At 44.2% G+C, this 24,119-nt stretch overlaps 1 long non-coding RNA gene across 2 annotated transcripts in view; it reads left to right on the top strand.

The window, feature by feature from the left end:
- Window positions 1–23,287, top strand: part of LOC123784514 (uncharacterized) — a 127,949-nt gene extending 104,662 nt beyond the window's left edge. Inside the window, exon 7 of one of the 2 annotated variants that reach the window (XR_015722029.1) lies at window positions 19,653–23,287. This is a non-coding gene — a long non-coding RNA (uncharacterized LOC123784514). The other variant, XR_015722030.1, reaches the window with a different exon arrangement.
- Window positions 23,288–24,119: the final 832 nt, after the last annotated feature.

The following is a 24,119-nucleotide window of genomic DNA, read 5'->3' as shown; positions in this document are numbered from 1 at the left end:
GTGTGTTTGGTGATAGGGTCTTGAAAGAGGCAGTTAAGTTAAAATGAGGTCATTAGGTGGGTCCTAATCCAATCTGACCGGTGTCCTTATAAGAAGAGGAGATTTGGACACACAAAGAGGCAGCAAGAATGCACGGAGGGGAATGGCCCTGTGTGGACACGGTGAGAAGGTGGCCATCTGCAAGGCGAGGAGCGAGGCCTCAGGCGAAGCCAACCCTGCCGACACCTTGGTCTTGGACTCCAAGCCCCAAAGCTGTGCGAGAATCAATTTCTGTTGTGTAAACCCCCCAGGGTGTGGGGTGTGTTATGGCGGCTGTAGTGAAGCAACGCAGGTATCTACCAAGGAGCCCCAGTGTTCGTCAGTCTGTCTGTTTTATCTTTTCATGTGTGTGAGATGTGCCAGGTCTTCATCTGGATTGAGCTGCTTGGGGACAATGTCACGCCGTAAGCGTTCCTCCGAGGATCTCTCCCAGGCCTTGTCTCTTGGGAGGGTCCCAACATCAGTGATCCCTTGGTGCTGGCAGTGCCCAGCTCCCCAGCTCGGACCACCTGGGCCTCTGTACCAGGTTCCCCCTCCAGTGGCCTATTGTCACCCAGTAATTGAGCTTCCAGACCCACTCCTCGTTCCTGGGACCAGTGCCACATTCTCTCCTGCAGGTGTGAACAGGAAGCATCTTTGAGTGCTTTCTCCTTTTCCCCTCATCCCTCCTCATCTCCCATTGAACACCTCACCAACACAGCTGGGCATCCTCTGTTTCCCAAAAGCGATTCTTGGTCTTCTAGAAGCTGAAGGCAAACTGCTGCGGTTTCAGTCATGAAGCTAAGAAAGTTCCTGGACTACTGACCACATCTACTCTGGCTCCTCTGGCTGGGGGCAGTGAAGGCCGAGAGTCCCACCCTTCCTGCCACAAATGCAATCTGCAGCAAAGCTAGCCGTTGGTGTTCCTCGCACACACAGCTCTCTTGGTGCTACGGGCTTCACTGGCCAAAGCTCCCCCAGATACTAGGGATCTGGAATCTTGCTTTCGTTCTAGAGAGTCTGCAAGCTCAGGGGCAGCTGAAGATCCGGTGTCAGGAGGGGCCTTGATCAGCTCCACGTTCTTTCACCAGAGGTGGGATGCTATCTCATCAGAAACAGATCACCTGCCCTAGAGCCCCTGCCTTTCTGGAAATTACAGAATGGTGTCCAAACTGTGAGCTGAAGATTTGTTCGCAGCACAGTGATTTCAACAGAGTGGGACTGAATGGTCCCCAGTCCACAGCCACCAAGTCCTACATCTTCCGTGTGATCATATGCTGAATCTTCGTTCCTGTCTTCCTTCCCACTGCCTCTCCCTAAGGTCACACTTCTGCTTCCGTGTCACCCGACTATCACAAGGCCTTCCAACAGGGCACCTTCTCCCCGTCTTACCTCTAGACTCTCCATGCCTCTGCCAGAAGAATCTTCCAGATTTACTTCCAAGTTTCTGATTATGTGCAGAGTAAAACCTCAACCCCCGGTACAGCATCCACGGCCCTCAAGTTCCGATCCCACCTGACCTTTCCAGTCCTGCTTTTCCATGCTTCCTCTTCTCCTGCCATATCCTCTAGCTGACCTTAAGCAGCTGGGCTGGGAGCCAAACCTGGCATTGCCACTTAGTTGCTATATGCCAGAGGTGGGGTGGGGGGGAGTTTCTTTAGTACAGACGATAGTATCAATAATGAGCTCTAACTGACCACTTTGTGTGTATCAGGCCCCAGGGGATGATTCTCCTGAATGCCCCAAACAGCCTGATTCTCTAGGGAACCCTGGGTCTTAGGAGCATCTCTCTTTCACGGAGGAGGGGGAGGTGCAGACATGTAGGCAGCTCGTCCAAGGCGGGAAGCCTCCGTTTCTGCAGCTGTAAAATGAAGATCATGATGGTTTCTCCCTGTTAGTTGGGACTTTTGCGAGTTGAAAGTGACCAACACCTAAATCTACCCCAAGCCAAACCAAGGAAGCTCCTGTTCCAGGGGCACAGTGTACGAGGCCTCTCTGCTCCCGTCCCCTGCTTGGGGCTCCAGGGCCTTCCTCCAGGATGGCAGTGGCAGCCCCCAGAGCTCCAGCGTCACCTGCTCTCTGGTGTTTGTGACTTCAGAAGCCAGGAGACATCCTGTCTCTGAGAGACCACAGTCATCCCCGGGACTCTGACTGTGGTGGGAGAAGGGGGCGTGTTTAACGGCCCCACTGGTTACGGAAGGGGCAGTTGCCAAAAAAATTTAAAAATGAAAAATAAAAAATTCTGGGGCTGCTCAAAACTAACAGCTGTTTGCTAACTTGTTTAATTTACTTGAGCAAACATGGGTGGAGCACCTCTTATCTGCCAGGTGCTGGAGAGCAGAGATTCCCCACTTTGCACGAACCCCATTTGGAGGGCACTCTGTCAAGGTACCATTCCTGTGTCAAGGAGGGCACTCTCCAGCAGATCAGCCTCTCCTCCCAGGGAAGCACACACGGACAGGGGCAGGGACAGCCTCTTCGGGCATCTCTGCGTCCGTCCGGCACTGCTCTTGACCAAGTGGATGAGTCAAACCTTAGGATTCCCTACTATGAAGGCAACTTACTTATCAATATGAACCATGTTCTGCAGAGTCAACACCTGCTGAGAGAAACACAATTCTGATCGCCAGTGGCCTCTGCAGTGTGTTTGTCTCTCTTAATTGCTTCTAAACTCAGGTGGGAGCAGGGGTCATCTATTGAACTCCCCAAACCTCAACAGCGGGCACTGGGGATACAGTAGTGAACTAGGGGGTGACTCCATGGTCTAGCTCAGTATGGCTCAAACTCTACTGGGGAGGACCAGGCCTGTATATTCACAAAGTCCTGCAACCTGGGGACAGTGTCCAATTCCAAAACACTTCCTTTACCCCAAGGTGAAACTCCACACCCATTAAACAGTCACTCCCTGTTCCCTCCTCCGCCAGCCCCACTGGCAACCACTAATCTACTTTCTGTCTCTATGCATTTGTCCGTTCTGGACAACTCACAGAAGAGGGTCATACAATACTCTCGTTGCTTTCACTCATTGTGTTTTTAAGGTCCATCCATGTGGTAGCGTGAATCAACACTTCGTTCCTTTTTATGGCCAAATAATATCCCATTGTTTGGATAGACTACATTGTGTTTATCCATGGACATTTGGGTCATTTTTAGTTTTGGGTTATTATGAAAGGCTTCTGTGAACATTTGTGCACACGTTATATGGACATATGTTTTCAGTGGTCTTGGGCATATGTGTAGGAGTGGAGGTGCTGGGTCATACAGTGACTCTGTGTTTAACTTCTTGATGAATCACCAAACTGTTTTCCAAGGTAGTTGAGCCATTTTACATTCCTGTATTTCAAATGGAAAGGTGAAAAAATAACCCAATAAAATGCTTGCTCTTAAAGAAGACACATGGCAGGTGAACAAAGATCAAGCAAACCACCTGATCCTGAAATTTCAATCCCAAATGATGCTGAATTAGTAAAAAAAATATTAGCAGTCAACACTTACAACGTGCTACTTTGCTAAGCACTTTATATTTGTGATGATATATCCTCACACTTCCCATTTAAGGGACAGATGATTAGGGAGGTTGAAAATCTAGCCCACAGAGTCCTGAATTCCTTGCTATACTGGAGCTCTGGGAATTTTGGTACATGCCCTGTGCTTAGATGGGCAGCTTGCCTCACAGTCCTAAACATCCTGGCCGTGAGCCTTCGTCCCCTAAAGGGGACCCGTGGTCCGTGAACCTGGCCAATCTGAGGCTCTGCCGAGGGACAGACTCACATGTGGGTGGACCAGGCAGTTCCTCACCAGGTCTTAATATGAGGGCCCTTGGGGCTGTGGGGCAGCATACAAAGTATTTCTCCACCAGCCTGTCACAAATGCCTGCTTTTGCTATTAAGATTTTATTTCTGGGGCGCCTGGGTGGCACAGCGGTTAAGCGTCTGCCTTCGGCTCAGGGTGTGATCCCGGTGTTATGGGATCAAGCCCCACGTCAGGCTCCTCTGCTAGGAGCCTGCTTCTTCCTCTCCCACTCCCCCTGCTTGTGTTCTCTTTCTCGCTGGCTGTCTCTATCTCTATCGAATAAATAAAATCTTTAAAAAAAAAAAGATTTTATTTCTTTGATTGAAGGATGTAGGAGCACAAAGCACAGTACTTTGAGGGCATCTTAGAGTTTTGGCCTCCTATAACTTAACTCGCTCTCCTTTTCTATCCCCTCTTCAATGCAGGGATTCCCCCTCAAATTCTCTCATTCCATGGCCCATTTCCTCACTGTTGCGTCTCCAAACAGAGAAAATAATTTTCTGCTGTGTACTACAATTTGATTTCGGAATCACAATCTAATCCAGAAGTCACTTCACCAAGGCGTGAAAACTGCTTCTCATAGCACAGATCTTCCATTTCTGTTCTAACATTATGAAAGATGAAAAGAGTACCCATTTCGGTGATCTCCATTAACTGCAAATACCTCTACGAGGGGTAACACATTAAAGTGCTGTCACTCAGGTACAAACGTGTTCATCAGATCCTTTCCAGGAGATGCTTACCCAAAAGTATGTGTTCATTGTGAACTGGGTGTAAGAGACACAGTAGGCAAGTTAGTGTTCGGGGACAGCCTAAAATCACGCACCACTCAGTACGGTTGCAATATGGTAATTGAGTCTGTGGGGACTGTGGAAAAGCCAGTGTGGAAGAAAAAGAAGTGTGGCAGGGAAGTGGAGGGGGAGTTCGAAGGCTCAGGATCCTTGGGGGAGCTTCAGGGAGAACTTACTCGGTGCCGGCTCTTGGGCCAGGTGCCACATAGGCTGTTCTCCTGAGCTCCTCTGGAGATCTGTGGCCTCTCCCCTTTCCACCCACGGGCTCCTCTTCATTTCTGGGATAGGAAGGACAGAAGAGAGGGAGCACATGAAGGGAATAATCAAGACCAGCAACACCCAAGGTAGCAAAACAAGCTGTCACTTACAAATCGCCTTTAGATGGCCTGAGGAGTGCTTCCAGGCCAAGGTAGACCATCGTAGAGCTGCCAGCGGACCACATGCAAACCACTTTTTCAAATACATCCGGGGCTCATCTCTCTGTTATGTAACTTTTGAGTGATATTTGGGGTAGTCCTCATGGAAGCTGTGCATAATGTGAAAAACTGCTGCCAGGTGGGATGAAATTGAATTGAAGCAAGGGCTCTGCCACGTCAGCAACTGAAACAGCGTCCCTCCCCCACTCCCTCCTACCTTCTTGGAGAAGATCAATACAATTTAAGAATCTCTAGACAGATTGATTGGGGTGAAAAAGAGAGACAACACAAATCACCAGTATCAAGATTGACTATCCATCACTACCGATTCTACAGATGTTAAAACAATGGTACTCTACTGGGAGTTATTCAGCCCCCCACCCCAAGGATATTTGGCAATGTCTGGAGACAGTTTTGATTATCACAGGTGGGGAGCTGGGGGAATACTACTGGCATGCAGTGGGTAGAGACGGGTACTGCTAAACATCTCACAATGCGCAGAACCTGCCCCCTCAACAGACTTATCCACTCTGAAACAGCAATACTTTCCAGGTGAGAAGCCCCACATTAAAAGGATAATAAGGGAATATTGTGTATAACTTAATGTTAATAAATTCAACAACTTAGTTGAAATTGACAAATTCTTTGAAAGACACAAACCACAAAAGCTCACTCAATAAGAGATCGATAACCTGGATAGCCTGATATTTACTAAACAATTGCACTTGTAGTTAAAATATTCCCACAAAGAGGGGCACCTGGGTGCCTCAGTTGGTTAAGTGGCTGCCTTTGGCTCAGGTCATGATCTCAGGGTCCTGGGGTTGAGTTCCTCATCAGGCTTCCTGTTCAGCAGGGAGTCAGCTTCTTCCTCTCCCTCTGCCCCTCCTCCCTACTCATGTGTGTTTTCTCTCCTTCTCTCAAATAAATAAAAGCTTTTAAAAAAAAATCTTCCCACAAAGAAAAGTACAAGCAAGATGGCTTCACTGATTAATTTTATGAGACATTTATCAAAGAAATTACTTCAATTCTATCTAAACTCTTCCAGAAAATTGGAAAGATGGAAAACTTCTCAACTCTTTCCTTGAGTCTAGCATTGCCCTGATACCAAATTCAGCCAAAGATGATACATGAAAATCACAAGCCAGTCAAATCCAACAATATATAGAAAAAACATAATACATTATGACCAAGTGGAGTTTATCCCAGGAATTCAAAGTTAGTTTAATGTTTGGAAATTAATGAATATAATTCATCATGTTAATAAACTACAAAAGAGAAATCACATGATCATCTCAATAGGTAGAGAAAAAGGATTTGACAAAATCCATCATCCTTTCCTGATAAGAACTCTCAGCACACTAGGAATAGAAGGGAACTTCCTTAACCTGATAAATGGAATCTATGAAAAACCTACAGCTAACATCATAATCTTGGAAGACTGAATGATTTCCTCCTGAGATCATGAACAAGTCAAGGAAGTTGTTCTCACCATTTCTATTCCATTATCATCACACTTGAAGTTCCTAATTAGTGCAATTAGGCAAGAAAAAGAAATAAAAAGCAGCCAGATTGGAATGGAAGAAGTAAAGCTGCCTTTATTCTCAGACAACATGATCGTCTATGTAGAAAATCTGATGGAATCCACAAAAAGCTACTGGAACTAATAGATGAGTTTTGCAGGATATGGGACCAATATGCAAAAGTCACTTGTATTTATGTATACTAGCAATGAACAATTGAAAATTTAAATAAATATATATTAGCAATGGCATCAAAAATATGAAACACTTAGGAATAAATCTGAAAAAAGATGTGAAAGACCACACCTGTATACTGAAAACTATAAAAACAATGCTGAGTAAAATTAGAGAAGAACTAACTAAATAAAATGATATACTATGTTCATAGATCCAAAGACCCATTTAGGATGTCAGTTCTCCAAATTGATCTGTAGATTCAACACAATTCTAATAAAATCATAGCGGACTTTTTGGTACAGATTAAAAAATGGGTTCTAAAATTCATATGGAAATGCAAAGGGCTGGCATAGCAAGAATAACTTTGAAAAAGAACAAAAATTGACGTACTAACACTACCTGATTTCAAGACTTATTATAAAGCTATATTAATTATAATATTGGTGTAAAGAGAGACAAAAGATCAGTGGAATGGAGCAGAAATACAAGAAACAGACCCACACAAAAACTGATATTTTGACAGAGGTTCAAAGGCAATTCAGTGGAGAAAAGATAATTTTTTCAACAAACGGTGTTCAGACAACTGGATATCGTCATGTGAAAGAACAAACTTGGCCCCTTACCTCGTACCATATACAAAAATTAATTCAAATTGGATGATAGCTGTAAATGTAAAACCTAAAAGTATAAGACTTCTAGAAGTAAATATGAGATAAAACTTTTGTGACTTTGGGCTAGGTAAAGATTTATGAGATATTATAGCGAAAGCACAATCCATAAAAGAACTAATCCATAAAAAACTAACCCATAAAAAAACTGAAATTCATCAAAATTTAAAACTTCTGGTCTTGAAAAGACACTGTTTTTGTTTTTGTTTTTTTAAAGATTTTATTTTATTTATTTGACAGAGTCAGCCAGCGAGAGAGGGAACACAAGCTGGGGGAGTGGGAGAGGAAGAAGCAGGCTCCTAGCGGAGAAGCCTGATGTGGGACTCGATCCCAGAACGCTGGGATCACGCCCTGAGCCGAAGGCAGATGCTTAACGACTGCACCACCCAGGTGCCCCTTGAAAAGACACTGTTAAAAGAATGAATAGGTCAGCTATACACTGGGAAAAATATTTGCAGATCATTTATCTAATAGCGAGATTATCCCAAATATATTTTTTAAACCCTCAAAACTCAATATTAAGAAAAGAACCCAGTTTTTAAAAAATGGGCAGAAGAGCTAAAAAGATATTTCAAGAAGATATATGGATGGCAAATAGGCCCATGATGAAAAGGTGCTCACTGTCAATAGTCACCAATAGGAATGCCAATTAAAATCATAATGAGATACTCTGCACAGGTTATAATGGCTGAAATTAAAAAGACTGATCACCCTAGGTGTTGGCAAGAATGTGAAGCAGCGGGGACTCTCCTAAGCTGCTGGTGGGAATATAAAACGTTACAGCATTTCTTTAAATAGTCTAGCAGTTTCTTAAAAAGTTAAATATATAACTACCGTCCAATTCAGTCATTCTACCTCTAGGTATTTACCCAAGAGAAATAAAAGCATACATCTACCCAAAGTCTTGTATGGACTTGTGCTCATACTCAAACACCATCAACATGGGAACGGATAAACAGATTGTGGTACATCCATACGGTGGGGTAGTACTCACACTAAAAAGGAATGAACTATGGATACTTGCAACAAATCTCGGAATAATTCTGAGTGACAGAAATTAGAAAACTATATGTACCGTGTGATTCCATTTATATAAAATTCTAGGAGGTGAAAACTAACGTACAATGATAGAAAACAGATGAGCAGTTGCCCAGGGATGAGAGTGACTGGGGGGAGAAAGGACCACAAAGGCAAAGGAGGAAGCTCTTGAGGGTGATGGATATATTTATTATCTTGATTTTGGTGATGGTTTCATAGGTATATGCATATGTCCGAAAGTTATAAAATTACACAGTTTAAATACATACAGTTTATGGTATGATGATTATATCTCAATGCTGTTTTTAACAGTGCTTGTCCTGACCCACATGACAATAGTCTATAGGGTCACGATAGTCGGTATGTTTTGTCTTACTGTGTGCTGGGCTGTGGTAGAGGGCAGCTGTGTTACCAAGCTTCCCCCCATCTGTCCTTCTCCACCTCCTGTCTCCCCCAAAGCTGTCTTTCAATCCTGCTAACGCCACCCAAAAGCCTCTTCATTTCATTCTCCTCTTCACCTGGAACTTCACAGAATATTCTCCATCTTCTGCCAGCCCTCTCAGATCGTAACTTCTCACTAAATCAGCTTACAGATTACCAGTGATCTCACTGTCAAGCCCAAAGCCTTTCCTTCGGCCCTGATCCTCCCAGCTTTTCCGAAGTATATGAAATTGCGGATTGATTCCCCTGTTCAGGTTTTCCCCCAGGGTCTGGTTTTGGGGCTGCATGATGCCTTCTGCCTCACGTCATTCTACACTGTGGTTCTTCATCAGCACATGAGAATATTGGCAGATTACGCTTCTCTTTGTTGAATGGGAGGTGTATTATTGCTATAAATACAAATCTTTATTACAGCCAACCCTTGGCGTCTGAGGATTTGATGTTTGTTTCTCACTAAGACCAACACCAAAGGTTTCTGAATGTAGTAACTTAGCTGCTGAATTTTTACTGGGGACATTATGAGACCAATGAACAAATGGGTGTGCTTCCATATCTCAGCACCACTGTGTGTAGACTCCTCCTGGTACATTTCATAGGGGTAATCGTGTTCTGTGTTAGTGTTTGCAACTGAGGAATATGGAAAGTTCTCAGGATGTGTTTCAGGAAAAGTTAGCTGCTGTATGGTATTTCTATGGAAGGTTGTCCCTTTCGATAGAGTATGGAACATATCCAAGGAATGTCTTCTGTCTCTGATGTAAGGGCTCTCTCCAGCATCTGTGTTCTTTTCTCTCTACTGGGTTGCTCTAGAAAGGGTGTTGATTTACACCCCTTTTACCTAAAAGAACAAGAGCTCTTAGACCACTTCCTGCCCGATCCCTTTAGAGCGTCTCTTGGACTGCAGCCGCTGATAGGAGGATGTGTTTCTGATAACTTGACTAGTGAATAATAATGGTGACCCCACAGAGTGACCAACACAGGAGAATTTGCTCTTCTGCAATGAGCTGTGGATTTCCTGTTAAAATATTTAACCACTTCGTGTTGTGGTGATAATCAGATGAAAGAACATATGGAAAAGGACTCCAGATATTTTAGGTAAGAGCATAAATGTAAATGCAAGGCTCTGTCTTGGTAGCCAGGATGCCTCCAGCCTTACCCCCAACCTCAGAAAGCAGGGCTTCTGTTGGGAATTCAGGACTAAAAAGAGTCACCAGGACATCCAACAGAATGTCTGTACTATGGAAAGGATGGAATTGTTAGTGAGGAAGGAAGAAAGGGAGCAAAGTTCTCCTCCTCCACTTCCAAGGTGTTTTTCTTCCTGTGACCTCATCCAGCCCTTCTCCTGGGTGCGTGTAGGTGCGGAGGGAATTAGGTGAATTGGTCTTGCGGCTGTCAGGCTTGAGAAGCTGTCTGTTGCCTTCTCCACCTAGTAGTGGCTGGTGCCTTGATAGGTGACCAAGAGGAGATCCTGTTCTCTTCATGGGAACTCACATGCCGTGATTGAACCCGTACCGTACGCACCTTGATAATCTAAGTCATTATTTCACTTGAGGGAGATGGGAGGTGCAGTCTAATTCACTGCCTCATTCTACTCTCAGGATTCCATGTTGGAAAGGGGTGTCCTTGTGGATATTACTTCTTTCCTTAACCCTTTCTCCCCTAAACTCCCTCTTTCTCCTCTATGTAGGCCTTCCTCAAACCAGCATCCAAACCCCTCCCTCCCTGGAAATTTCCACTCCTCTGCACAAAGTAAAGGGGCATGCTACCCAGTGTCACCTTGTGGCTTGCACACTCTGCCACCACAGGCTTTGACTAGATCTTAGTGAGAATTGTCCACTGTGCAGGCTTCTGCTGGCAATGAAAGCGTATGGGTGCCCCCACCCCATAAGTGGGGAAAATAGCAGAAAATTGGACTCTAATTTGTCTTCTTTCTACCTATAATAGCTGAGGCTGGTTTCCTCCTTAATTGACCTGATGGAAAGCACACTTCACCAACATATCCAAGAATTTTCCTCCAAACGGCAACACTGTAGTCTTAAGTGAAGCATTCATGTTCTTCCTATGGATATAACTTTGACTCTACTTCTTGTAGAAATAAAATCCCTGACATCACGGTGCCAAAGGAGCACTTGCCTCCTCCTGGGACTAATTTCCCTGCAAATGCCTGAGCCATCCAGGTTGGGTGGGCGGGTGGTGAGGGAGGCCTCAGCAAATTCTATCATATTTGTATGACTTGGTATTCCTTATGTCTGGAAGATCCTTGGTTCTAGAATGTTAACTGGGCCCAGAGAAAAGGGAACTAAGGAGTGGCAGTTAAGGACTGGCTCTGGACTAAGTTTAAGGAAAGGTATCCTTGAACATTCTGTGTAGCCCAGACCAAGATACTGAGAGTGACACACAGATGTGGTTTTCAGGGAGCAGCCAGGGAGCGAAGGAGAAGGATAACATCAAGGAGAATTAATTATAAGAAGAGCCTCAACATTTAGGAACTGCCTAACGAACACCATAAGAGTAATAAGCTACATACCAAGATGCCTTATACATTTATTTTAATTGCTGGATTTGCTCCCTAGGTGCAAAGAAAATTTCACTGGTTTAAGGTCAGAAGTTTTATCTTTACAGCTTTTAAAGTTTTTACTAGGATTCAGTTTGTATTCCAACATTAACAGAGCATTTTTTCCTACATCAGGGCTCTGTATTATTCTGGTTGTTTCTGTGTTTTGTTTTCTTAAGCAACTAACATTTAGTTACATGGTGACTTCCACGTAAGGGTAGCAGGTAGAACTGCCTCTTGCATCCCTTTCTCCTGACATCTCTCTGAAACCACAACAGAAGAGATTTTTACTGGCAAGGGGAAAGTGGGAGAGGAGAAAAATCACAGCAAACTTTTGGAATCTGGAAAGGAAAGAAACGAGTGCTGATTTCAGCAGATATAAGGAAGCTGAATGCTGGATCAGGAGTGAGGAAAGTGGACTGACGCACAGATTGCCCTAAAAAGGCTGTGACTTGGTAACACTGAGCCGCTCTGGAAATGGGAGTCAAGGGACGGGTCTAAAGAAGGAGGATTTGGCAAAAGCTTTTTAAGGAGCAATTCGATCCCCAGACCACCTTCTCCAATTTGTGCAGTCAGACACTTGGCTTCCTCCACCCTCACAGAATTAGAAGATTATTCTCTGCAGAGGAAGACAGGTCTTTGGGTTGGAAGACAATTAGGCAGGGATGGAGGTGGGAAATGGAGTAACTATAGTCTTAGAGGTTTTTGAGACCCCAGTCTTCCCCCATCTCCTTGGCTCCCAGAACACTGGCAGGCAGGCCATTGTCTTTAAGGTAGGAGACTGGAAGAGTCCTCTGGAGACTCTGACCAGCCCAAGAAGAAAGTCTTACATATGCTGATTATGACTTCCCCAGTGAAACAGCTCAGCCAGTCGACCCTCGAGTGAAGTTCACTGTTGAAAAGCCCCAGACACATACTCTTTCTTATGAGCATAAGATCGGGATTTACACGTGAGGAAATCCAAATGGGAAAGATCCAGACCAAGACAAATCAACATTAGAAAAGCGGCATGAGAGAAGAAACAGAGACATTCAAAGAAAGGAAACTTAAAGAGAAAAACCCATCAGTAGTATCTTCAGTGAGACAGGAAGAGATATTTCAACCTTGAAACAGTGACAGAATGATAGATAAACAGAACTTTTGAAGAAAAGGGAGCTTTAGACCTTCAGAAACAGAATAGAAATTTTGAAGAACCTAATAAATTGGAGGATAAAATTGAAGAACTCTCCCCGATAGTAGAGCAAATGATGTAAAAGAGAAAAAGTAAAAAATTAGAGGATGAATCCACATGGTTTAATACCTGAATAATAGGAGTTTTGGAAAGAGTGAACAGAAAAAATGAAGTGCAAAAAAACGCCACAAAGGATCAAATTAAAATGTCATCGGTTTTCTCAACAGTAATACCAGGGGCTAGAAGGTGAAAAAGCACTGCCTTGGACACTTGGAGGAAAAACCACTCCTGTTTCAGAATCACAGAACAGCCATTATGTATAGGAAGGGGGACTAAAGACATTTTAGAAAGGCAATGTTTCAAAAACTGTATTTCCCATGTGTCTTTATCAGGAAGCTGCCAAAGGGTATGCTTCCCCAAGACAAGGGAGTAAACCGAGAAAGAAGACCCCAGATTCAGGAAACAGGAGATCCCACACAAGAGACGTGAGGGAAATCCTCAGGAAAATGGTGGATGGCGACCCCAGGACGACAGTTGTATCCCAGTTGTTGAGAACAAACAGTCCAGACTGGAACATGGCAGAGAATCTGGCAGCATTTCTTCCAGGTCAGACTGATAAAATATGGGTTGCTCTAAATGTCTTGCAAAGATGTTTACGTAATTGAATGAGAGTTTGTCTTTGAATTCATGGTAAGCGCTACTACTTGACTTTACTCTCCAGGGAAATAAAAAGCTGTTGAGGATAGTCAGTCATTATAGTTTACTATGTAGCTTAGTAGAGTAGCATTTACATGGTCATAATGATAATGAATTATAGTTACTGAAAAGCTCTAAGAAAAATTGATGATTAACTGTCTTGGAAGGATAAGCGGATGGGAAGGCTGCGTGTGTTTCACGGGGTAAAGGGAAGAGAGCCAAATTCCTAACTTGCAAAGTGGTAAGTCAGTAGCCAGTGTCTGCAAACGAAAAATCAAGGAAACTATAGAGGAGGAAAAGTAAATTCCCCTCTTCTCTTCTGAGTTTTTAGTTGAGGCCACTGGAATAAAAGATTAGCGAGAGACAAACAGAAGTTGATTCACATGCATACCTCATGGATACATGGGAGGCACCCAAAGACAAATGACACTCCCACAGTGGCTTAAGAATTCCAATTTAAGGGGCGCCTGGGTGGTTCAGTCACTTAAGCATCTGCCTTCAGCTTAGGTCATGATCCTAGGGTCCTGGGATTGAGCCCTGGGATCGAGCCCCGAGTTGTCGGACTCCCTGCTCAGCGGGGTGTCTGCTTCTCCCTCTCCCTCTACTCCTTTCCCTCCTACCTCATGCTCGCTCTCTCTCTCAAATAAATAAATAAATAAAATCTTTAAAAAAAAATTCCAACTTAAATGCCATCTTCGTAGGAGAAGGGGAAGGGAATGTAGGCCTCTTAAGGGAGAGGAAATGATTTTTAGGAAAGACAAATGGGCCCTTGGAAGAAGAGATGGGAGGTTTTTTTGTTTTTGTTTTTTAAGATTTTATTTATTTATTTGACAGGGAGAGAGACAGCCAGTGAGAGAGGGAACACAAGCAGGGGGAGTGGGAGAGGAAGAAGCAGGCTTCCAGCAGAGGAGCCTGATGTGGGGATCGATCCCACAACGCCGGGATCACGCCCTGAGCCGAAGGCAGATGCTTAACGACTGAGCCACCCACGCGCCCCGAGATGGGAGGTTTTGATCATTTGTGACAAAGTGCGTCTGGCTGTGGAGTTGACTTCTAGGCAGTTCTCCCTAGTTAATGATGTCCTGGGAGGGGATTTATGACAATTGAGTTTCTTTTCAAGGATCTGTCATTAGGCAGATGAGGGGAGTGCAGAGAAAGCCTCTCCCTGCATTTGCCTACAGCTCAAAATAGTCAATATAGCAGCGCCGCTTATTTGGGGGGGCGTGTCCCAGACTCCTGCAGTCCGATCTTGCAGTCACACGGCTACCCTTCAAAAGCAGCACGAGCATTTTATTTAGAGGGGAAGAGGTCAATACAAAAAGTGTCAGCTCAGAAGCTTAAAAGTGGTTCTTCTGGAGAAGAGGTGGAGGGGGCGGGGATGGGATTATTTATCATTACAAACGTTGTAGAACTGTTTGGCTCCTTAAAATTCATGCTGTATCACTTTAATAAAAATTAAGGTAAAAATACAAAGAAACACCAAAGGCACACGTGATATGCCTCTCTGAACTAGTAAATAAAACCAAGTGATAACTATTTTATAGCAAACACCATTTGAGGCACTTTAAGCTTAGAGCCAGAAAGTTCCATTTTAAGTGGGAAGGGAATCTCAGCACTAGTGGTATGATAGGCCCAGACAGAGGGGAAGCAGCAGCCCCCCAAGAGGTGGGAGAAAGCACAGATCTGAGATTCCATCTTTACAGATGATTAAACGCCAGCTGGCCCCTGGAATTTTAGTTTTTAATGTTTATATGCAGTGATGCTGAGAAGGAAATTTTGAGAACTACGAAAAGCTGATTGAACAATTAAACGGACGTGAAAAGATGAGTTGATTTTTCTTAACAGCCATATGTTTACAACTTCAGAGTTTAAACTTTTCGATGTGGAACCAAGCCAAAAATAACATAAAGAAAATATTTAGCAAGAGAGTGGTGACTTGAAATTCAAAATGGTTGACCTGTTCTTCACCTGCCCCCCCTGATTTCAGCTTATGGCTGCATAAATTCTGGTCTTATCCTATTGTTGATATACCCAGGTGAGAAAGCATTAACAGAAGTTATAGAGTTAATAAATAAACCTGCTAAAAGAGGCTCTCAGGGGTGGGGTAGGGTGGGGTGGAGAACAAACATATCACATTCCAAAACTCCAACCGAGTCCAAGAATTGCGGGCAAGATGGGGAGCACACACCTGAGCTGCTGTGAGAGCTGATTAAGAATGTTTTCAAGAAAACGGGGAATGAATTGATCCCGAGTTTTTTTTTCTTTCTTTCTGTTTTTGCCGAAACCCTATTTTGGTGTCATGTTAGCTTTCCCATAATCTGTTCAGCCTTTAACGTCATGGTGTAATCATCTGGCTTTGGTAACCACCTGGCTGCATTTTGAGCTGGCCTGTCACTAAACCAAATGCCATCAAAGCTTCTCATTTGTCCCGCCATAATCTGAAACACTGAAGAGATTAATGTAAAATTCCTCCTGTACTTAATCACATGAGCTCAGGGAATGTGTTCCCCCTTTGAATAGTGTCACAATTGACGTTTCAGTTGTGAAAACCAAATGTGTGATTTATGCGAAAGTAATCACAGTTTTTGGAATAGAAGTGAGATTGTGGGCCTGGGTGGCTCAGGTGGTTGTGCGTCTGACTCTCAGTTTTGGCCCCAGACAGTGATCTTGGGGTTGTGGAGGCCTCACATAAAATCCCTGGAAACCACCGTCTGTTCTCCATCCCTGAGTTTTGTCTTTTCCGGAACGTCACACAAATGAAATCATCCAGAATACAGCCTGTGTGCCTCCCTTCCTTCACTTAGCATAATGTATTCGAGATTCATCCATGTTACTGTGTGGATCATACATGCGTGTGCACACATGTGTGTGGGTAAATACGTGTGTGAATAGACTTTGCATTTTGAAATAGTTACAGTCACAGGAAGTTGCAAAGATAGTGGACCAAGTAGTCCTTTGGACCCTCCAACCAGTTTTCTCCAACAGTTACATCTGACATGATTATAGTACAAGGTCAGGAGCAGGAACTGACATTGATACCATGTTGGCCATTTTATCACATGCACAGACTCCTGTAACCACCACCCCGGCCAATATATAGAGCTATCCCACCCCCACAAAGATCCCCCTAGTGCTTCTCCTTTGTGGTCATCCCTGCTCCTCTCCCTGCCCCCATTCCTTACCCATGGCAACCACCAATCTGTTCCCTGTCTCTATAATTGTGTCATTTTGAGAATGTTCTAGAAAGTGAATCATAAAGTAGGTGACTTTTTGAGATTAAATTTTTTTACTCAGCATGATGCCCTTGAGAAGTTGTTGTGTGGAAATTATGCAGAAAGTTACCTGCTGTTTTAAGTGATGGATACCCAATGTTGTCAACTAGTTTCAATGCTGAATAAAAAAAAAAAGTTAATCTCATCCCCATTAATTACCTTAAATAAAAAAGTAAGTTTTCTTCTCACTTGATGCAAAATGTATATTCCAGAAGCACTATGTGAACACAACTGTGTTCCTGGCATTTCAAGAGCACTGAGAATGCTTAGTGTTTTGAGGAGTTCCCAAAGGAATCCATTTGTAAAGAAAAGGAATCAACAAGGTTTAGTGGCAAGAGCACTGGAATGGGAATTTGGAAGTCTTATTCTGGAAATGTTTCTCACTGCTACTGACCGGGTGACCTTGAGCAAGCTTCTGGAGCCTCATTAAGTCTGAATCTCTTGCTCTGCAAAAGGAGGGTTTGGACTTATTTGAGTCACATTTCCTGGCGTGGATTCCGCAGAACACCACCTGGATGGGATTAATACACACCGAAGAAGAGAAGTGTTCTCTGTTATAATTAACTTGGGAAATATTGAGTTAAGCAAAGGTCAAGAGGTTTCTTTGAGGGAGGACTTTGCCAGAGCCTTTAACTGGCTGACATACATTTTTAATCCCCATGAAAGGGCTATCGTATGTAGTGTTTTCCAAATTCGTTTGGCCACAGAACTCTGTTTCATTGAATAATACAAGGAAAATAATACAAGGAAAATATATGTTCCTCTTTCTTTTCCCTTAGAACTCACTATGGGAAATGCTGGACTGAAGTATTTTTAATGTCCCTTCCAGATCTAACTTTTTAATGTTTTCTAGTCTTTTTGGGTAAAAAACTCAAATGCCTCCTAGCGTCCTTGTTTGGGAAGTTGGCATTGGACTTGTTTTGTGCAGTGTCTCCGTAGTACTGTCAAGTGACACGATCATCACCAAAATCACAGCAAGCTCTTTCCTCGTGTCTGAGGTCAGGCTGCTTTAAACCGGAATAGATACTGGCTAGGTGGCAGGGACTTGGCAGGGCAGGGGGAGCTGTGATAGATGGAGGCCCAGGTGAGGAGCAGGCCTGGAGAAGGATCCAGATGCCGCCGGCAGCATGAGTCTCCAGAGTGGGGCCAGAGACCTACAGAAGGTCAGAGGGGTCAGCAGGTACCATCGGCTTGGTCATCAGGCCTCCAGGAAACAAGCCACCAGGTAAATGAATGGTCACAGCCACATGTCAGACAAGGAATAAGGAACTACAAACTTTGTAGAAACCCAAAGGCCTGCAGGTCATTCCCCAGGAAGCAGGCATGAGACATCACTAAGAAATTCTTAACGTTCAAGTAATTTTCTCACCCAGCGATGAAGCCCCAGGACAGGCCACCAGCTCTGTGGGTCAGGGCGGTGGGTGCGAGGTGCTGCAGGAGCTGAGGCCGGGCTCAGAGACGATGGTTCTGGAAGAAAAGCTGTTGACTGTTGGCCGGGCCGGGAAGAAATCGTCTTTCCCCTTTCCTAGTCTCTCCCCTTCCGGAGCACCACCTGGAATCTTTGCTCCCTCTTATAGTTTTGGGGTACTCTGTGAGCCTGGGGAGTTTAGAATGAAGAGATAAACTGACTATAAATCCTGGAGGCAGGTTAATGCAGTGGAAAGAGTATAGATTAAGAGTTAAGAAGCCAAGTTCAGCCCTTTGACCTGAGCCCTGGGCTTTGGTCTCCTCATTCGTAAAAAGTCAGAGGTTTCTTCCAGCTCAAAGGTACCGAGATTCTAGTCACTTCTCCTGCGTGTGGGAAGGGATCACCGCATTCCATCCAGGATGAGGGGATGAGGGGCCTCCTCTCTTCTCTAGTTGAAGGTGGCTGTGGCCCGTCCTTGCCTTCGCCCACCCCGAGGGACCGCTGCACATTGCTGGGTTTGCAGGCTCGTCCTGGAGGAGACTGGCAGCACCCACAGCCTTACATGGAGAGACCTCGAGATGGGCGCCAGACCCGGGAGGGCAGTCTGACCTGGTCAGGAGTCGGGCAGCGACGTGTCCTGCGGGTCAGCCGGGGGCACAGCGGAGCCCGGGGAGCTGTGAGGAAGCCCCAGACACAAACAGAAAGTCCCGTGTGCTGGGACTAGGAGAGGCAACAGGCGCTCACCCTCAGCTCACTCTCAGGGGACAGAGGACCTTTCCTCTGGTGATTGGAGGGAAGGGAGTATGTTTTGAAATTCAAATGGACACAGTAGGTACAAATCGCCTCAATTAGAGGCCTGTCTGTTCCTCATGCTTCGCTTTTTAGAAGGTAGCACTTAGCACTTACGTAATGCGAGTCGCAGAGGCTGATAGCCGTTGGCTGGCTGGTTGCGGGTGGAGGGACCGATGCGGTAATCAGCTCTCCACAGGTCCCGCCCTCTTCCTTCTCCTCTCCCAGAACGTGAGTGTATTCCCTGCTCGCTCACAGCGGTAGAAACCAGACGGACAGGTGGCCTAGCCCCAGACTGCGGGGTTTGCCAGATTCCAGAGCCATAGGAGACTGGGACTCCCGTGGGAAGTAAGGAAGGGGCTGGATCTTGCCATTGTTATTAGTAGCAGTACTTACCAGGAAACGGTTCATCTTCTCCCATAGGGAACCTCTCTGCATTTTTCCAGAGAAGGTTCTGGCACCTGGGCTGGATGAGATGTATCTGTGGGGGCACTGGAATGCGCTGCAGGTAGAGGTATTTTTAGGAGAGGCCAGAGTTCCTTAAAACATACTCTATTGAGTCCTACTACAGTGGTCTGTCCAAATTCAATGTAACTTTATACAGGAGTATTTTTCCTGAGGGCAAGGTAACTGGTGCTTCAACACCTTCTTTAAAAATAGAATATGTTTGTGTCGCTGAGAGCATTCCCTTGTGGTGTCTTCTCCTTCCTCCCTGGGAGTGCTCAGTGACCTATGCTGTGAAGGGTGTTAACTCTATTACTTAACATGCTAAGTTCAAGTTGCAACAAGTAACTTTCCTGTGTATCAGTTAGTAGATGATTGTAAATTCTTACTATCTCGGGGAGGAGACTGGAAAGTGGTTCCATCAGAGCCCCCTCAAGATTATTCTCTTCTTGACCTTCAGATAAACACATCAAAGAAAGGCCATCCATTGAGTTGTTTCCCCTACTTCTCTCCATTCATCCAAGCTAAGGAAAAGAGACATCTACCTAGCAGAGGTCTAGTCCAAGCTGCCTGTGAAATGTTCTGCTGAAACTTCTCTTGTTCTCAACATTCCTGTTAGAAGACGACCAGTCTCCTGGTAAGTACTGCTATTAATAACAATAGCAGCACCTACCATGAGAAGCCCCATCTTGATTTGTACCCTGGTGAGACATCAGCCCCAGGGCAGCACAGAGGGTACCCGGGACTAGAGATCTGCCATAGTCCTCTGCCTCGTTTTCCTCCTTGAATTTCCTTTACCTCAATCATTCTTGGAAACATGGAGTCAGAGGGAAGTTTAGAGGTTTGTACAACCCAGCTGTCTGGATTTGGGTAAGGTTATACACGAAAGTTCTAGCAGAACCATCCTGGTCTTAACATGCTCCAAAAAATAAGGATTCTGTAGACATCCAGAGAGATTTGAACTCAGAAATCAGTTGCTGTGGTTGACTATTATTCAAGGTTTGTCTTATCTTCTCTGGTATGCAAACACTGTTGAAGGTTCCTCAAATCAGTCTTTATTCTGGCGTTTTCGGTGGCTATCAGGTGGAGTTTACCTCCAAATTAAGGTCCTTGCCTTGCACTGAAGTCTGGTGGGTTTGTTTTGTTTTACAAAGTGATGTTGGATACCATCTTTTGAGGACCATTTGACTGATGAATGCTTTGCAGTCTTCTCTTCTTCACCTTAGGGAATTCTCTTTCTCCCTGAGGGAGGAGCCCATGGGGGATTATAACCAGAGGGAGAGTTCTGCCTGAGAACTGGAGAAGTAGGAATATTTTCCCCTAGTGACTAGAGCAAAGACAGCAGAGTTCCACATTTCATGGGTCCAGGGTCACCAAGTACTCAAGAGCTTGGTCTGATTCCAGCCAGCATGAGACACATAAATCTAGACTGCAAGGCTCTCAGTTGGCTCCATTATACAGAGTCCTTCCAGTTCCAAGAAATTCCGAGGGAGGTTGGGATTTGAGACGGGTCCAAAGCAAGTCCCAATCCCGAGTCACCCCGCACTCCATGACAACTTCCTAGGGAAACCGCCCAGCCAGGGCCTGCTTGCCCACTACAGACTCATTTTGGAGGAGGTCCCACAGCCCACCCCTTGCCTCTTTCAAGCACAAGCTTTTAGCATCCTGCAGAAGCACCTGCCAACCCCCCCCCAGCTCACTCACAGCCCCAGTAAGGGTTCTGAGAAGCCCTGTCTACAAGATAGATGAGAGCTGACTCTATTTTAAGGAACTAGAATGCATCATTTGGTCACAGAATATGATATAAATGACCCTTCCATGGTAACATGATTAAGAATAGGCAGTTAGGGGAAATTTTTCAACTCTTGAGAGATTAATTGATGTAGATGTAAAAAATAGAGCTAACTTCCTTCATCTTCCCATTGGTGATGTGTGTGGGCAGACACGGCTACTTTTTCCACCTTCATGGACAGAATACCCCCTGTGCATGGGATAAGAGCATTTCTAGGCTAACTCTTCCCCCAGAGTGAGGTGGTCGCATCTCTGCATGGTACTGGCTCACCTGCCCAAATCTGAGTGTGTTTTATTCTTTGGGTTTGGTGGCTGGAGTTTTGTGGAGCAACAGGGACTAGCTGAGTTCTTCCTTTCTGAATTCTATCAGATCAGCAAAATTTTCCCATAAAGAACAAGATAGTAAATATTTTAGGATTTGTGGACCATACATTTTCTGAGACGGCCACTCAACTCTTCTGGTTTAACATGTGTGGGAAAGCAGCCACAGATAGCATGTAAAAAATGTGTTTGACCATGGTTAAAATGAACCTTTATTTACAAAAGCAAGTAGTAGGTTTGATTTTGGCCAGGAGGGTGTAGTTTGCCCACCACTCTTCTGGAGTCAAAAAGATAAAAAAGTTCACCTTCTTTCAGTCTTTTCAGGGCATACCTGGTAATTCTATGATCATTCATTCAACAAATACTTATTGCAGAATCTACTATTTTTGGATAAATATTTATTGCAGAATCTACTACTATGCCAGGCTTTATTGTATGTTTGGGATACAACAGAGAACAAAGCATACAAAGATCCCTGACTCATAGAACTTACACTGTAGCAAGGAGTGGCATGTTCTAGGGACAGTAAGACCAGAGTGACTGGAATGAAGGGTGTAAGGAGGATATCAATAGCAGGGGACAAAGTCATAGAGGCAATGGGAACTGATCACATAGGGCCTTATAGGCTATTATTTAAGGACTTTAGCTTTTCCTCTGCATGAGATGGGGAGCCACTGGAGAATTGTGAACAGAGAAGTGACATGATCTAACTAACATTGAAAATAAATATAAATTGGATTGGTAGTGGACTAAAGGATAGACGCTATTAGAAGGGTATAGCAGTGATCCAGGAGAGAGATGGTGGTAGCTTGAGCTAGAGTGGTGACAAGGAAAACAGTGAGAAGTGTTTAGATTCTGGGTATATTTTGAAGGTAGAACCAACATGATTTCCTCGTGGCTGTGTGATATGTGTGAGATAAGGAATCAGGAATGTTTTCAGCTTAGCAATTGGAATATGGCATTGCCACCAACTGAGATGGGGACTATTGAAGGTGGAAGCAGTGTTAAATACGTTAACATCAAAATTTCTCTTAGACATATTCATGCTTGGGCATTTAGGAGAGAGGTCTGAACTGGAGATCTAAATGTGTATGTTGTCAGCATGGGATAAATACGTGGTATTTAAAACCATGGGATTGCATGAGATCGCCAAGGAAATGAGAGTACATAGAGAAAAAAGAGACAAGATTCTTGGATACTCTAATGTTAAGAAGTTGGGGAGAGAAGGGGAAACCTGCAAAGGATATTAAAAAGGAGTGATGAGTGAGGTGGGAAAAAGAAACCAAGAGTGTGCAGGTCCAGGGAGTTTTGCTACGAAGGGAAGGAGACTAATGGGGTGATAGTTGGCAGGGGAAATAGGATTAAAAGAAGGCTTTCGTTTGTTTGTTTTTGTTGTTGTTTATATGCAGAAAGTTACTGCATGTTTGTGTGGTGGGAATGATCCAGTAGAGAACAAAAATTTGATAACGTGGGAGAGACAGGGAAGAACTAAAAAGACATTCTCCAGTAGGTGAATGATCCAATGGAGGACAAAATTTGATAATGTGGGAGACACAGGGAAGAACCACCAAAAAGACATCCTCCAGTAGACGAAAAAGATGGGATCTGGTACACAAAAGTTTGAACTCACAACCCTGAGATCAAGACCTGAGCTGAAATCAAGAGTAGGGCACTTAACTGACTGACCCACCCAGGCGCCCCAGTTAAAAACTTTTTTTAATTTAATTTTTTATTCCATAGTCATGGAACAGATAGGATTTTTTTGACTTAAGGAGGTATTTGTATTCCCAGGTGGATTTAAAGAGGCTGGTTTTATTTGTCTTATTACATGGGGCTTTTTTTTTTTTAATGAAGAAAGTAATTTGCTTGAGATCTTCCAGAACATGTTATAGATTCACCTGACTCAAAATAAACGGACTGAGATTGTTTAACCAGTCAGCTTTGCACATACGCCTTGACTCTGTCTGTGCTCTGTGTGCATTGTCTACAGGTGTACGTAATCAGGTGTACTTATTCCAGGATAAAGTCTGAGCCGGTTCCTGGGTTGTCCCACATGGTAAGTAAACCTCAGATACTGTTCATCCTACGAATCCGTCTCTGTATTTACATTTCTGACTCTGGTGTTCAGAGGATGGGAGGTTGTTCAAGATCTACAACAATCAAAACCATCTTGTTCTTTTAAAAGCTTATGGTAAATAATTTTTGGAATTTTTGTTTTTTACTTGAAACATTTGGTTAATACTGTCCTTAAAATGAATAATCTTAAAAGATTTTATTGTATTTTATTATAATTCCAGTATGGCTGACACAGCATTATATTAATTTCAAGTGGACAATATAGCGATTCAATCCGACCATACATCACCTAGTGCTCATCATGACAGGTGCACTCCTTAATCCCCATCACCTATTTCACGCAACCCCCACCCTTAAAAGTTTCTAAAAATACCTGTAGAATGCATCAAATATTACAAAAGACTTTTTTAAAAAAAGATTGTATTAATTTGAGAGAGAGAGAGAGAGAGGGCATAAGTAGGGGGGAGGGGTGGAGGGAGAGGAAGAAGCAGACTCCCACTGTGCAGGGAGCCTAATGCCTGGCTCAACCCCAGGACCCTGGGATCATAACCTGAGCCGAAGGCAGATGCTTAACCAACGGAGCCACCCAGGTGCCCCTATAAAAGACCTTTAAAGCAACCTTGTACAGTCAGTGTTATGACCCTTATCTTATTGATGGTGTGTCTTGAGGTTCAAATGAGAATGCCATGCCATAGGGAAGGCCAGGACTCTAATTCTTAGCCCAGTGCTCTTATCACGG

The sequence above is a fragment of the Ursus americanus genome, chromosome 27, assembly GCF_024610735.1.
Source record: "Ursus americanus isolate L20-20 chromosome 27, mUrsAme1.1.p, whole genome shotgun sequence".
Classification (NCBI taxonomy): domain Eukaryota; kingdom Metazoa; phylum Chordata; class Mammalia; order Carnivora; family Ursidae; genus Ursus; species Ursus americanus.
The sequence above is the reverse complement of the archived record's forward strand: the minus strand, read 5'-3'. Positions and strand labels throughout refer to the sequence as shown.